At 32.6% G+C, this 14,856-nt stretch overlaps 1 protein-coding gene across 1 annotated transcript in view; it reads right to left on the reverse strand.

Moving 5' to 3' along the window:
- Window positions 1-14,856, reverse strand: part of LOC140445339 (uncharacterized) — a 212,583-nt gene that overhangs the window by 33,475 nt on the left and 164,252 nt on the right. The gene's annotated exons all lie outside the window — the stretch shown is intronic.

Raw genomic sequence — 14,856 nt, forward strand, 5'->3', positions numbered from 1 at the left:
ACTTAATGAGCTTTTTTGCAGAAAAATCGAGTTTCGATGCCCAGTTTTAAAGTAGATATGCCCAACATAAGTTATAAAATGTTTGTTGTTGAAACTAGGTTGGTAGACTTAGTGTAAATAACAATTTTATTTGCAGAAATGCTGGCTTTAATAGGAGCTCTAATTTTATTTATGATGCTATTAAAGGCAATTAAAAATAGGATTAAATTTAGAACTGATTAATAAATAAAAATAACATCTGTGAAACGTAGCTACAACTGTTCAAAACATAATTTTAAATGAGAAAAGCAAAAAGTAGCGTATTATACAAAGATTAGTTTATTTTAAACTTAGAGAGGGGTCTAATAAACTTTTAGGGATAGGATTCTAATAGTACAAGATTTTGATAATGGAATTTATCTGTAAGAAACTTAATACATAATTATTATAAATAACAAAAATACTTCTGCAGACGATCAGGTAGTGATTGCACAAGACTAAGACGACCTCAGCTACATGATGAAGAAACTACAAGAAGAATATACCAAGGCTGGCCTAGATATTAACCTCGCGAAAACAGAGTACCTATCTACAAGTGAAGAAGACATAGAAGATCTACAGAGTGATGACAACGTAACAATCAAAGGAAAGGATAAATTCTAATACCTGGGGTTTATAATCACGAAAAAGGCAACAACAGAGGTAGAAATTACACAAAGATTAGGACAAACAAGAACAGCAATCCGACAACTTAACTCAGTATGGTGGGATAGACACCTAAATATGAAGACGAAAACGCAGATTTATAAAACATTAGTGCGAAGTATTATGACACATGGGGCTGAAAATTGGATCATAAACAAGAAAAACAGCAGTAACATAGTAGCAACAGAGATGGAATGCCTGCGAAGATGCTGCAGAATAACAAGAATGGATAGGAGAAGTAATGACGAAATAAAGCAAAGAACATCAATAGAAACAGACATACTAACATATATAGAACAAAAAAGATTAAAGTGGTATGGACATGTAAGAAGAAGTAGCGACAGCAGATGGATAAAGAGAATAACCGAATAGAGCCCCATAGGAAGGAGGAAAAGAGGACGACCCCTAAAATCCTGGAGGAATGAAGTAGACGACGCCATGAGTAAGAGAGGCCTAAACGATGGAGAATGGAAAAACAGAGAGAGATGGAAACGGTTGAGCGAGGGAAGGCAGTGAATACTGTAGAATCCCTAAATATATATATACAAAAATACTGACTACTAAAAAGTTTTATAAATATGCTATATCTTAGCTACAATTAAAAACGTAAAAGATCTTTACCAAAGAGAATATTTAAAAACAAAAGTTTACATCACAAGTACTGATAAAAGTAGAGAATATAAATATACTTTATGAAAGTAGAGAAAAACCACATAAAGAACTAAATAGGTTATTAAACTCTAAAATTAGGAAGGTAAACTCCGAGGTCGACCCGGAAATTGGTAAAGCAGAAGTGAGAAGAGCACTTAATGAAAAACGCCAAATCCCCAGAAACATACAGAGTCACTAAAGAAATATTGAAGAATGGCGAAAAGGCTGTTATTAATACACTATACGCACTGTTAAATAAAAGCACAAACTTCTGGATCCAATATCACTGAACAAATAAATAAGGCAAGGTGACACAATTTCACCAAAGCTGTTTAACCAAGTCCTAGAAGATGTGTCCCTAGTGACATCTGTCCCTTATCGCGGCATAACCCTCTTGTAAAAAGCGTACAGTAAGTTTTTACTTATATACTAAACAAACGACTCCAACAACTAACTGAAAATATCGTCGAGGAATATCAAACCGGTTTTTGACAAGAAAGATCAACACCTTTCACAATCGATCAGCAGCTATTCACAATGAAACAAATTCTAAACAAATTGTGGGAATACGACATTGACGTCTACAACATATTCATATATTTCAAACAGGTCTACGACTCAAATAATAAGCAACAATGGACTAGACAATAGCAACTGGCAGAGTACAAAATGAGCTCACTACGAACTTTTCAATAGTCCAAGGAAAAAAAGCAAGTACCAAAAACCTGACTCTCAAATATTTGATAAGACATCTGAAAAGAGTTAATCTCTTAAAAAAAATCAATACAGATTCACGCCTATACCAATGACATTAGCATTATGTATAGCAGAATAGAAGAGGTGGCAGAAATATTTTCATAATTAAAAATAGGGCCGAAGAGACCGGACTACAAATAAATATTCAAAGGACAAAAAAGCTAACACCGGCAAGGCCTAGGGGAAAAAGACGTATAGTTGACTTAGAGGACGGTATTGAAACTGTAGAAAGTTTCACATATCTGGGGGTTGTATTAAACACGAATAGAACAGAAATTCAAGGTAGAATATAAATGGGAAAAACGCTAAATTTTTATTCGCCCATGTGTCCCGCTAAAAAACACACACTGGAGATAAAAATCAGGGTCTAAAAAGCTATTCTCAGAACAATAGTACGTTATGAATGCGAGACATGGCTGATGACAGAAGACACAAAACGAAAGCAGAAAGTCCTTTAAAGAAAAGTCCTACTAAAGATATTTGGACCTATAAATGAAAACGGAGTATGAAGATTCAGGTACAATCATGATCTCTACCTACTGTTCAAAGAGGCACCGATCTCAAAATACGTTTAACGAAAGATTACCAAAAAGAGCCGTAGATAGTAAAATGTAGTGCAAAAGACCAAAAGGAAAGCCATAGAAAAGGTGAGGTGATGAAGTGGCAGCGGACGCTCAAAATTTGCTAGACGAGAGAGAGAGAGAGAGAGAGAGAGAGAGAGGGAGAGACACAGGTAGAGAGAGGGAAAAGATGTGTCCAATAAACTAGATTAGCAAAAGAAATGAAAACGAGTAAATAGAAAATATCTTAACCATCTAGGTTACGCTAATGATAACTTCCTGATAATAAGTGGTGAGGAGTTGTTAAAGAATATGCTTTAAGAACTAGATACAGAAGCACAGAAGATCAAGAAGAAGGGAGTAAAGAGGAAACAAAAACAATGAGTAACAGCATAGCGAATATCATAATAGCAATACAAAATAATATGGTAAAAGGAACATAACATTAGGAAAAAGTGCTGCACTGAGACCCTGGGAACCAATATGACCCAAAAAAAGACCACATATGAAATGGGCAGATGATGGAAGTCTGTGGGGAAGCCTATATTCGAACTTGGATATAAAAGGTTTTTAGATAGATAGATAATATCACAAAGTAATACAGAGGAAATATTGAATGGCTTATAATATGATAAACAATGAAATAAAGCAGAAAGGAGAGCGCCCACTTAAAAATTATTAAAGAACAACAATCTATATAATACTGTACCAATATATGGAGTTACTCTAATAATTGTATAAAAGATTATTAAAAAGAACAAACTTTATAGGGAATTGGCCACATAACAAACCACAACTTAAAAACAATAGAGAAGCAACTAAAATAATTTCTTTTGGTTATTTCTTGATTTCTCCATAGATTCTTAGCACACTTGCTAAGTCTAATCTTGGTTTACTTTTGTGTATACCAAGCTAACAATGTTGATCAAAAATACAAGTTCTATTTATACTTGTTTGGTCATTACCATTGTTAACGACCTTCCGAATAGGGAAACCATTTTCTGCAAAACATAAATATTCATTTACCTACTTACTTTCTTATGCACGAAACGTCCTACTGACTTTGTTATTTGTCATTTCGGAAACCGCTTGTCTATACACCAGTGAGGTAACTACGTGACTAACAACTAACATTAACAATCATATGTTTTCAATTTGCGCCTTTATCAATTATTATGCAGCGCGTGTGTCTGGCAAAAAGGATATTAAATACAATTAAAAGGATATAAAATAAATAAGGTTAGCTGCAAAGAGTTATCTATTATAATGGTATTTAAAATAATTCTAATAAACTAAACAAAATAAAAATTTAAAATAAAAGGGCAGGAGGTCCTCAAAGAACTGAAGAAATATGAGATTACTTTTACACAAGAAGTTGAAAGTCAAAAACTCGTTTTAATGCTCATAAACCCAAAAGAAGCATTCGACTCAATCATAATTCTATTTGCTTTTATATCAATTCGCCTTAGGCTTCCCTAAATTGCTTTTCTCTGTTCATAGCAACCATAATACTAATTTTACGATGCTTTCTTCTTTTAAACGTTTGTGATTTGTATTGTGTTGTAGTAGTATTGTAGTAGCGAAAATACTCTAAAAAATTCTAAAAAGTTTAAAAGTAGTCAATTAAACCACTTTCCTATGGTGTATTTATAATTATAGTGACCAAGATATTGTATTTTTTATATCTTTATATCACTGTCTAGTTTTGTTTCGTATAACAAAGATATTTTTAAGCTTTCCTTATTTTTTTCACAATCCACGCAAGATATCGTTTAATAGTATTGTATATAAGACCAATATTTTACTTTTATTCGACAAATTTATCATTTACCAGGCTTCTTGTTCCGGTGCAAAATTTTATCGTTTTTCACTTTTATTGTTATCCACTACCTTTTTATTTGATAATTTTGAGACTGTTGTCTGTATCTTCTATTATTGATACGTTAAAAGGCTATCTTTCTAGTGTTTCTACGGTCTTGTATAATTGATACCTTCTACTTGAGATGGTCTTATTAACTGTCATAGACTGGAGATGGTTTCAAAAATTGGTCTTGCAAAGTCTAAAAAGATCTCTTAGAAATGACCTCAGTATTGAATAATAAAAGCTAGTTCTAAAGCAGTTTCACTACTTCCTATTCTGCGTAAGAGAAGGCAAAAAGAAATTAATACATTCTCAGTTTCCAATACAATCATTTTTTTCTCATGGTACCTATCTATTTCAGATGCTGGTGATGATGGCAATTCTGACATTGTTTATAGTTGGTCAGAACTTTCCTGTCGCCTTCATATTGAGAATCCTTAGGCACTATAGGCCTTGTAGGCCCCTGTCTTCCAAAACCTTAGTTAGCTCAATCCATTTTCCGGTTTCTTGCATTCTCTCTCCACACTCTCATGCCTATTTCTGACAAATCTTGCTTTACTGCTTCAAATCATTTCTTCTTTGGACGTCCTCTTCTTTTTTTCCACTTTTCTTTTTTCCAGTAGTCATTTAACATTTTATTTCTCTTGCTCTAGCTCGAGCGTTAGCTATTTGGCTCATATTTTTTTCGTAATGTTTATTTATAATCTATGTTTCGCTAGCATAAATCACTGTTGGACTTAATACTGTCCCGTAGACTCGCACTTTTGCTGTCCTTGATACATTTTTTGCTTTTAGCATTGAATTTGGTAACCCTACCGTTCTGCCTTCCATGTATTATTTTTTTGTCTATTTTTTTTCTCCTTTTAACGTATTAGTTGCGGTTATTCCTAAGAATTCAAATTGTTTCACTTTTTCAAAATTCTGTACGCCCCCGTTCCTTTTTATTTTGACATGTTTGCCTTTATTTATTATGTCTCCTCTCATTTCTATACATTACTTTTTTTTTTGGTTTAATGGAAATTTTTTTAAATGTTCTATATCTAGAAAATTATTATTATTTTATGATTTGATTTAATACTAGTTTGAATAAATTCGGTAATATCATATCCCTGTCTTTTAAACCAGTATTCACTGTAAACTGTTTTAGAAAGCTTTTTTCTTCATATGTTTTTTATTTTTCTAAGCGTCACATGCCTTGTATATATAGTTATTTTATTAGTAGTTGTTTTTCTAATAATGTTTGCAAGTATTTTATAGACCGCTTCTAGTAGTGCTACACCTCTATAGTTTTCTCACTGTATTTTCTCTAGTGTTGCCCAAATGCAAGAACAAGACGAGACTTAGACAGTCTTGGTCTTGGTCTTGCGCCAATACACCTGGTCTTGGTCTTGGTCTTGGTATTGCACTCCCGGTCTTGGTCTTGGTCTTGCAGCAAGAGTCTTGCAAGTCTTGCAGTTACCCATTAGCCTATTGCTATTTATTAAACGTTACTAGGGAAGTTTGAAGCCACGATCTACGCGATCCGTGCCTATGCTCTAACTAACCCAGCTATCTACCATGCTCCATGAAAGTCAATCAAACATGGTTAAAACACAAAAAAACCAAATTAATGACATAAACTTGACTGTATTTTAAAGAACATTTTCTTTCTAGAAAGGTATTGATGGACCTCCACCATATATGAAATGGAAATCTTAAAAAAGATTGGTACGTGGCAAAAATCCAAATACTGGTATCAAGGTATCAAGGGCACATATTCTTTAGGTGATAAAATAACAAACTATAATTCACTTATTAAAGCAACATAAATGTTATTAACAATATTAGCTCTACTTTTATATAAAAAACTAACTTGAAAAAATAAAGAATAGGTAAGAAAGTAATGATAATCAAAAGAAGTTATTTTAAATTAAGGAGATATCTACTTAATAAATACATTAATTTACCAAAATAAAGTAGTGGGAATATTTTTTTAGGAACCAGAATTTTGGTTTTTCAGAAAGAAATATTTGTAATTCTTTTTTGTGAAAAGATATTAGATGCTTCCTTAAACCTGAAGTGTTTCTGTTTTTCATTTTCATTTTAACCTTTCTATGTAGGCACAATTCAAAGAAAGCAAATTGGGATGCATAAATTATTTCGAAAAACTCATCAAATTTGCTTTTAGGTCTTTTATATCTATAGTTCCAACGCTCACTACTCCGACTATTTTAAAACTATTTGAATCTTTGTCCCCCATGTCAAATTGTAAACTTGTCAAATGAAGTTTAGTGATGTCGAAAAAGTACCTACTACTATTATTAATGTCCCTTACTATTCAATACCCTAATTATCTAATAACAAACCGAGAATTATATATCGTTACTTCGTTATTCTAAATATTTCGGTATTTTGTTTACACGGTAAGCTACATTATCTGTTATTAATAAACTTTTGAATATTATCGCGCTCTTTCAGCAAATTTGGTTTAACCGAATGATTTCATCGCACACTCAGCAGAATTATAGTCTTAGGCCGATAAGATTTGTTTATTTAGATTCCTCCTAACTAAATTATAATGGCAAAAAAATTGAATTAATTAGTGGGAAGTGGGTGTCCGTAATAATAAGTGTTATATTTTTTATAGCTAAGGTGAGATATTTTAAAAAAATTTCGATACGATATTACTGTCGACGTATCAATGCAAGATTATTTTATGATTAGAGGGCGGCTATAAATCTGGATAATTAATTTCAGAGAGAAGAAGTCGCATGCTGGAAAAGAATGTACAAAATATTTTATTTTTACATTGTAATTATGATCTCTGAGCACGTGTCAAATGTGTTGTTTTTAATGAATATTTTGATTGATGATTTTGATGTATGTTTATGGTATTGTTCGTAATGCGCATAAGTCCAGTTTTTTAAATTTTTATTACATATTTTTTTGCGTCTCATAGAGTATTTAAGCATATACCCGAACTACAATACTCGCTAAAACGACACTCCGTCCTAACTGCAAGACGCAAGAGTCTCGCAGGCTTAGTCACCGGCTTGCAAGACTGCAAGACCAAGACCGATTTTGGGCAACACTAATTTTCTCTCGGAATTGTTTCGGAATTTTCTTCTTGTGCCAAACCCCTAAAACAGAAGATTCTTTCTTAAAGATCTCTTATTTAATATATATCTTATTATTCCTTTAACTTCATTTAAAGTTGGTTTGTCGGACGTACCCACATCATCTTCTTACCATTTCTCATATCTATATTTAACATATCTTCGAACTTAGTACTAATTTTTCTGTAGTTTTTCTTAGAAGTAAACCTCCATTGATTCTAAAATTACTTTTATTATTCTTTTTGGTAACATTTACATCTAATGTTACTTCTTGAATCTATGTTTAATCTATAAGTAACATCTCCAAAACTGTGTCTTTTTCTGAATAAAATAGGCCTAGATCGAATTTTTTGTACTCAAGTGTACACTTGAGGTATTATGAAGGAATCAGTATTTAAGTCAGAAGTTTCCCAGCAGATATTGGAGAACTACGACAAAAGATAATAATCTGTTTTCAAAAACCGAAGCTACCAGCCTTTGTAAATATTTTGGACAATCAACCTCAATTGGATCTCAATGGTGCATATTTTGAATACTTAAATGTTGCAAATTATAAAATTATATTCGATAACTTTTAAAGGAAATCATCTAAGTGAAACACTGTTTTGGAACTTGGTACATAGGTTCCTCTGGGTCAAACCAAAAACTATTGTAAGTGGACGATCTATAGGATTGGGTCTTTTATTTTATTTTTATTTTTCATATTTTTATGAATGTGAAGATATCAAACTAGAGTCTCTGCCCACCTTTTTTCATTTCTTTCATTTTTTTTGGTATTAAGAGTTCAAAGTCCAGCAAAATTAAAAATAAATGGTTTTTCAAGTTGAAAAAATGACTGTATTGGACAATGGCCAGACTAATTTTAAATGTTTTATAATTTTCCATATTAGTTTACAATTTAGAAAAATATTTATACAAAAATAGACCAAGATGTATTGCATCTCAATTGATTTCAACACACATTCTTCGTGATTTATATAGTTTTCTATGCTTACCAATATTATAGTCAAACTGATAAAGAATTGAAACGTAAAAATTATGTATAAACGTCAGTTTATATGTTTAAGGCAAATTAGCAAAATATGCTATTTTGTTGGACTCTTGAATACTCGGTTTTATTGGTTTATCATAGTTTAATGTTTTATCTATTTAAGACAATTACCTAATATTTTTATTGTAATGGTTTTATCACAGCGCTGTTTTTTAATCGTATTCTTAAGTGCATAATAAAATTTATGTAAATTCATGACATGTAAATCTTTATCTAATATACTACCATTTATATCCAACAATTACGTCAATCGATCATATGAGTTCGCTAGAAGACACTTCACCGCTTCCGTTTACAATGTCTCGCCTGAGGGCTAATAAATGTCGGTTTCATATAAAACGCAACTCATGTTACCGGAGAAAGTAAATTCAAATATATGTTATAATTTTAAATAGCCTAGAGGGACAAAAATGTAAAGAAACTAAAAGTCATTCATATCTTCTTATAGGCCAGTCCACGGTGTAATTAATTTGCTCAACAAACGTTACAAGCAAGTTGATAAATAAATCAGGGAAAGGGAACTGGAGGACGATTTATGGAAGGATAGAATGAGATGGAGATTGGAAATCGGAAGACGTCGAAAAACGTTGTAAACCGACATATATATATATATATATATATATATATATATATATATATATATATATATATATATATATATATATATATATATATATATATATATACGAACGAAGTTGCATTTGTAAGTTTGTTATTTCTAGTTTAGTTTTCTCTTTTCTGATTATGCTAACTTGGAAGTTATATATATATATATATATATATATATATATATATATATATATATATATATATATATATATATATATATATATATATATATATATATATATATATAACTTCCAAGTTAGCATAATCAGAAAAGAGAAAACTAAACTAGAAATAACAAACTTACAAATGCAACTTCGTTCTTGATCAAATGGTGAGTTCTCCAGTAATTCCAAATTTTCATTCAGGAATAAAGAGAAAAAAAATCTTTTGTGATGTAATTGTTTAACATATTCTGTTTGATTATTAGAATTGTTTTAAAAACAACAATTTAAATTAATTATATTTAGTTCATTTTTGTGTTGATAAATATTGATTTGAATTTTTAGAAAAAAACGTGCCTAGGAAAGTATTCGTCTTAAAGTGCGAACTCGTTGGGTTTTATCAACAATTGTCGGTCCCTTCGAAATCAATATTGTATGTAGCCAAAACAGTATTCGCAGTTGGTCTCAAGTCGCTAAGCAAAGTTTATATGACGCTTTCCCGAAAATATGGTAGATTTTACGTCATATTTAAAACCCGGTATAAATGAACAACTTTGTAAAAATTTTTTTTTCGTCATAGTTTTTGTGTAAAATATTCGTTTGTTTTTAAATGAGATATATCAATTGATTCATAATCTTAATTTTTCTCTCAAGTACAAGCTTCCAACACCAAACACATACTGGATCAACGCCTTGAGGTCTGCTAAATTATCAAACGAACTAACTCTTTAAACAATGCCATGATCCTAAAATATTTGGTACTGTAACCCTCTGAAAAAAGGAAGTCAATAAGCTTTCCTCAACAATTAGTGGATATTACAGCAAAGTTTTCCCAAGAATATTGATACTTATTATAGGTAGTCCTTGTTTAATATACTCTCAATTGGACAGCTAATAAACAACAACACTGCTGAAGTAATGACATAACTGCGAAATACGTTATGTAAAACATGAAGTAGAAGAGCAGCATCAGGCGATTCAATCCTTGTTAAAAAATATGCAGCAGAACAAGTTGTCACCAAATATATTAAGAAGTAAAATAACACCATATGAAAACTAGAATATTGTGAACTGTCAGTGCAGTTTTTTACCTAGTAGATCAACAGTAGACCAGATTTTACAGGCAGGCATTGACTTACATACTTAGCAGTCCAACATCCGATGGCTCTTCCCGCTGTCTTCTTGAATCTAGCACACTGTAGAATGTAGATTCATCAATGTTGGTTTCGGTGTAGCTGGGCGCGGGATTGTGGAGATTATTTGGCGACATGTCTCGTCAGAGAAAGTGGTTTGCCGGCCTTTTGTGTCCTCTGCAGGGGGCTTGGACCGTTGCAGGTGAAGAATCATCTTTTGGTGTAGCTTGCCTTGAAAATGACAAGCTGTTTTTACATGATACAATAAAAAAAACCAATATGTAGTTGTAAAATAAATCAGCCGCAGAGTCTGGAAGCTGAAGAATAGTGGAGGAGAGCCCGTGAAGGAATGACTTGCCTGACCCAAAAATTGCCTACTTTGATACACGTGTATCGTAGCAATTTTAGAAATTTCCAGGTCAATTGGCCAATAGGAACGATTAGAGGTTGAGCAATCGAAGTGCGCACTAGTCCACAGACTAAAGAATTTGATGACAGTATTAGGTTGATTAGTTGATATTAATGTAACTAACCTAATCTGAGAAACCTTAACAAAGAAATAAAATTCAAGGCTGACAAACAACAATATATGCAAAGAAATTAAGAGCCAAGATGAAAACAACCAACCAAGCCAATATGACTGGTTGAAAATAAGAGTAAAAGGTTTGGTCTGGAATTAAATATATCAGGGACAAAAATCATGAGAGTGGGTAGGCAGCACAACAATCCACCACATGTATCCAAAATTAACCGATTTAATCTTGTGAACTCTGAGATCATCGATAACTAATACAGGGATACTTTAAGAGGAGATAAAAAGTAGATTTATAGCCGATATCGCAACGGGAAAGATGACCAAAATATAGAAAGACCACACTATTTTCGAAAGCCTAAAAATAAGTTTGGTCAACCGCTTAATATTTCTAATACTAACTTATCGATGAGAATCTTGCCCACTAGGGCTATTAGACATGATAAATATATAGGGCACTAAAATGTTCTTCTGAAGAAAAATGTTGCGAATTCTATGTGCCGACCATAGAACAAATAATTCTATTTTAAAAGAGCTAAAGATCAGTGGGAGACTAAAGAAAAATCCAACTTCAGCAATAAAAATATTTTGGACATATCGTGAGGTTAGATATAGAGAGAGGGTATGGAGAGGCTCATCACTAAAGGACGAAGAACGCGATGAAGATTTTCAACAAGATAAATCGGATTTTTTCAACTTTGCACGGTGTAATCTAAATGACCAGAAATAGAAGTCTCTGGAGACGAACCATAACGATATCATGACAATCACTACATTTTCAGGGTTTAAGACTGAAGAGAGAGATTCGGTCAAAATTTAACAGAGATGGATTGATTAACATCGCGTTAACTTTTGATGAAAGATAATTTAAAAGAATCAATGTTGTTGATATGCCAAAATATTCGACACCTAAACAAACAGTTAATATCTTAAAAAGCACATTTTGATTAAAACACAAGCAATAAATATTAGTATATTACATCTCAAAACTCAATTAGCAATTGAGTATATATAGTTTATAAGGTACTATTTGATTTTAATGTATAAAATATCGTTTTATCGTAAATTAGTCAATCACCAAAAATGTAGCATTTAATTAGAAACGTTGATTGACATTTACGCACTCAAGGTACACAACTGGCCTATCAAGACAATTTTTTGTTCTTTATTTTGTCATCCGTTATGAAATATTTTGCAACGTTACGCTCATTACGAGTTGACTGGTTTACTAGAATTTAGGCCATTCACTGTTCTTTCTTTACTATGAACACCAATAATGACTGATATTATCGTTAAGACAACTGTTAAGTGTATCAAATCATCAAAGCAAGACGACTAATTATTTTTATGCGACAAAAACAGGCACCTGTTGGCTGTATAAAAAAAGTGTGTTATTTATCTTTGGCCTATAAACGATTAAATACAACCTTGTCTAATTCGAACGCAGTCCTTATAAATATATTATTATGTTAAAAAAATACATTAAGTTTTTGCCAATTCTGTAATTTGTTAAAGTTTGGTTTATCTTGGAATTCTTCTCGAGTTTGTTTTTAGGTACACTGTTAAATATTTTTAGCAGATTTACCGTCTTCCAGTATAACTTACCGTTTGGTACCTTTGAAAAACTCACACAAAATCGATCTCAAGGTTTTGCGGCAGTATGATTTTTTGTTGGGAGATGAATTGAAATAAAAATTTTATGGCTTCTTGATTATACCGACATCGAAACATTCAGTAGTTAAGATCATCAAAACTGCCATCGCATTCATATGTATCTGTTTCCGAAGTTTTATTTTATAGAGGTATGCGTTCACTGTAGTATGTTCAAAGAGGCATCTAACGTACATGGTTTAAATTTTCCGAGAGATGCAGCTTCTCTCATTTGGGAGAGTAGATAAAAGAGTTGGATGTATACTGCAGTATATATTTTTGCTTATGTTATACCATGTAAATAAATCCCATTTGGAAAACTCGTTGCATTCTATACGCACTAAAGTAGCGTCTTCAGCCAAATAATCTACTTTTTCATTGCCTCAAATATTAGAGTGACCTTTTAACTACACTAATTTTATTTAGAGAACGTGGGATCCTTAGCTTTTTAAGCGCATCTACAATTAGGCTGTTGGTACAATAGACTCCCTCTATAACGAGAACTAAAATGACAGACTAATTACCTCGTTATAAGCCGATCTCGTTATATCAGACAATCATAATACTTTGCATACATATGAATCTGTAGTTTTCTAAACCATTAACTTCCTATAGTGAAGCCATTCGGAGCAATATAAGATGTTAATAAATATTGTTTGAATGGCGTTTTTGAAAAAAAGTTATTTACTTTTATTGTCAATGAAATATATTAAAACATAAAAAAATTTTTTAAAATAAAAAGCTGTACTTATATTTTTTTCCAACTACATAATGTATAAATCGTATTTTCAAGGATAATATAAACTATTCCTTCTGCAATTTTAAGAACTCTGTTATTTTTAACTGCTTTAAATGGTCCAGTATCATTCTATCATGTATTTTCTAGATGTGAAACAGTTGTATTTATTCATTGTAAAGAAGTTTATTGCGGGCTGCAGTTAAGTTTATTGAGGGGCTGTTTGAAAAGGTATTTATTTATAGCCACGACCGGACTAAAAACGTAAAAAACACGTTTTTGGATCTTATTTTCTCTCGTTATAACCAAATTTGTTTCGCTATAGACGGTTATAGTTCAATAGAAATTTCACGGGACATCTAATGTCCCGAAAACCGAATAAGCGAAACCTCGTAATAACCATGTTCGTTATAGAGGGAGTATACTGTATATATACTAAGTGACATAGAAATCCGAACACCCAGTTTAAATGATTTTATTTTAATAAAATTTTGTATAAGTACTTAACGAAGCACAATAAGTAAATGATTAAAATTTCAAAATGATTGCATTGCTTTAAAGCCCTTTTACCTTTAATAATGTGTGGATGCACCACGATGTGTTAAGCATTCTCCAACGCGCCTAGGCATGCTTCTGATCAGGTACTCAATGTCCTCTTGTGGTATCTCATTCCAGGCAACCACCAACTCCTCTCGAAGTGCTTGTAGAGTCTGAGGAGGACGTTGCAAATTGAGCAATCTCCTACCCATCATATCGCACACGTGCTCAATTGGGGATAAGTCGGGAGATCTTGGTGGCCATGCTAACAATGTGACATCATTATGTTGCAAGAAGTCTATTGTGACTCTTGCAACATGTGGTCGGACATTATCTTGTTGGAAAGTTGGATTTGCCAGGGTGTCAAGTAGGGTAAAAGGTGGGGTTCTAGAACTTTTTGGATATAACGCTGCGGGTTCATTTTACCTCTGATGAAGATTAAAGGTGACCTGGAACCATAAGCTATAGCACCCCAAAACCATAACTCCAACAGTGTGATGAACATGTCTTTCAACAAAAAACTGTGGATTCCTCCTTTCATCACGTCGCCTTCTAACCCTCGCTCGACCATCGTGCATGCCTAAACAAAATCTAGACTCGTCAATAAAGACAATACTGTTCCATTCCTGATTCCAGAGTGACCGTTCTCTGCACCACTGAAGGCGATTACGGCGGTGTTCTGGAGTTAAAGAGAGGACCCAGTGTGGTCGGTATGAAAACAGGCCAAAACTTCTCATTCGTCGGTAAACACTTCGCATGCCAGTAGGTCTTCCGTGTTCTGCAAACCATTCATTTTCAATGGAGCTGGTAGTGGAGAAACGGTCTCTTAAGGCCAATAAT

This window comes from Diabrotica undecimpunctata, chromosome 7 (assembly GCF_040954645.1).
Source record: "Diabrotica undecimpunctata isolate CICGRU chromosome 7, icDiaUnde3, whole genome shotgun sequence".
In the NCBI taxonomy this organism is placed as follows: domain Eukaryota; kingdom Metazoa; phylum Arthropoda; class Insecta; order Coleoptera; family Chrysomelidae; genus Diabrotica; species Diabrotica undecimpunctata.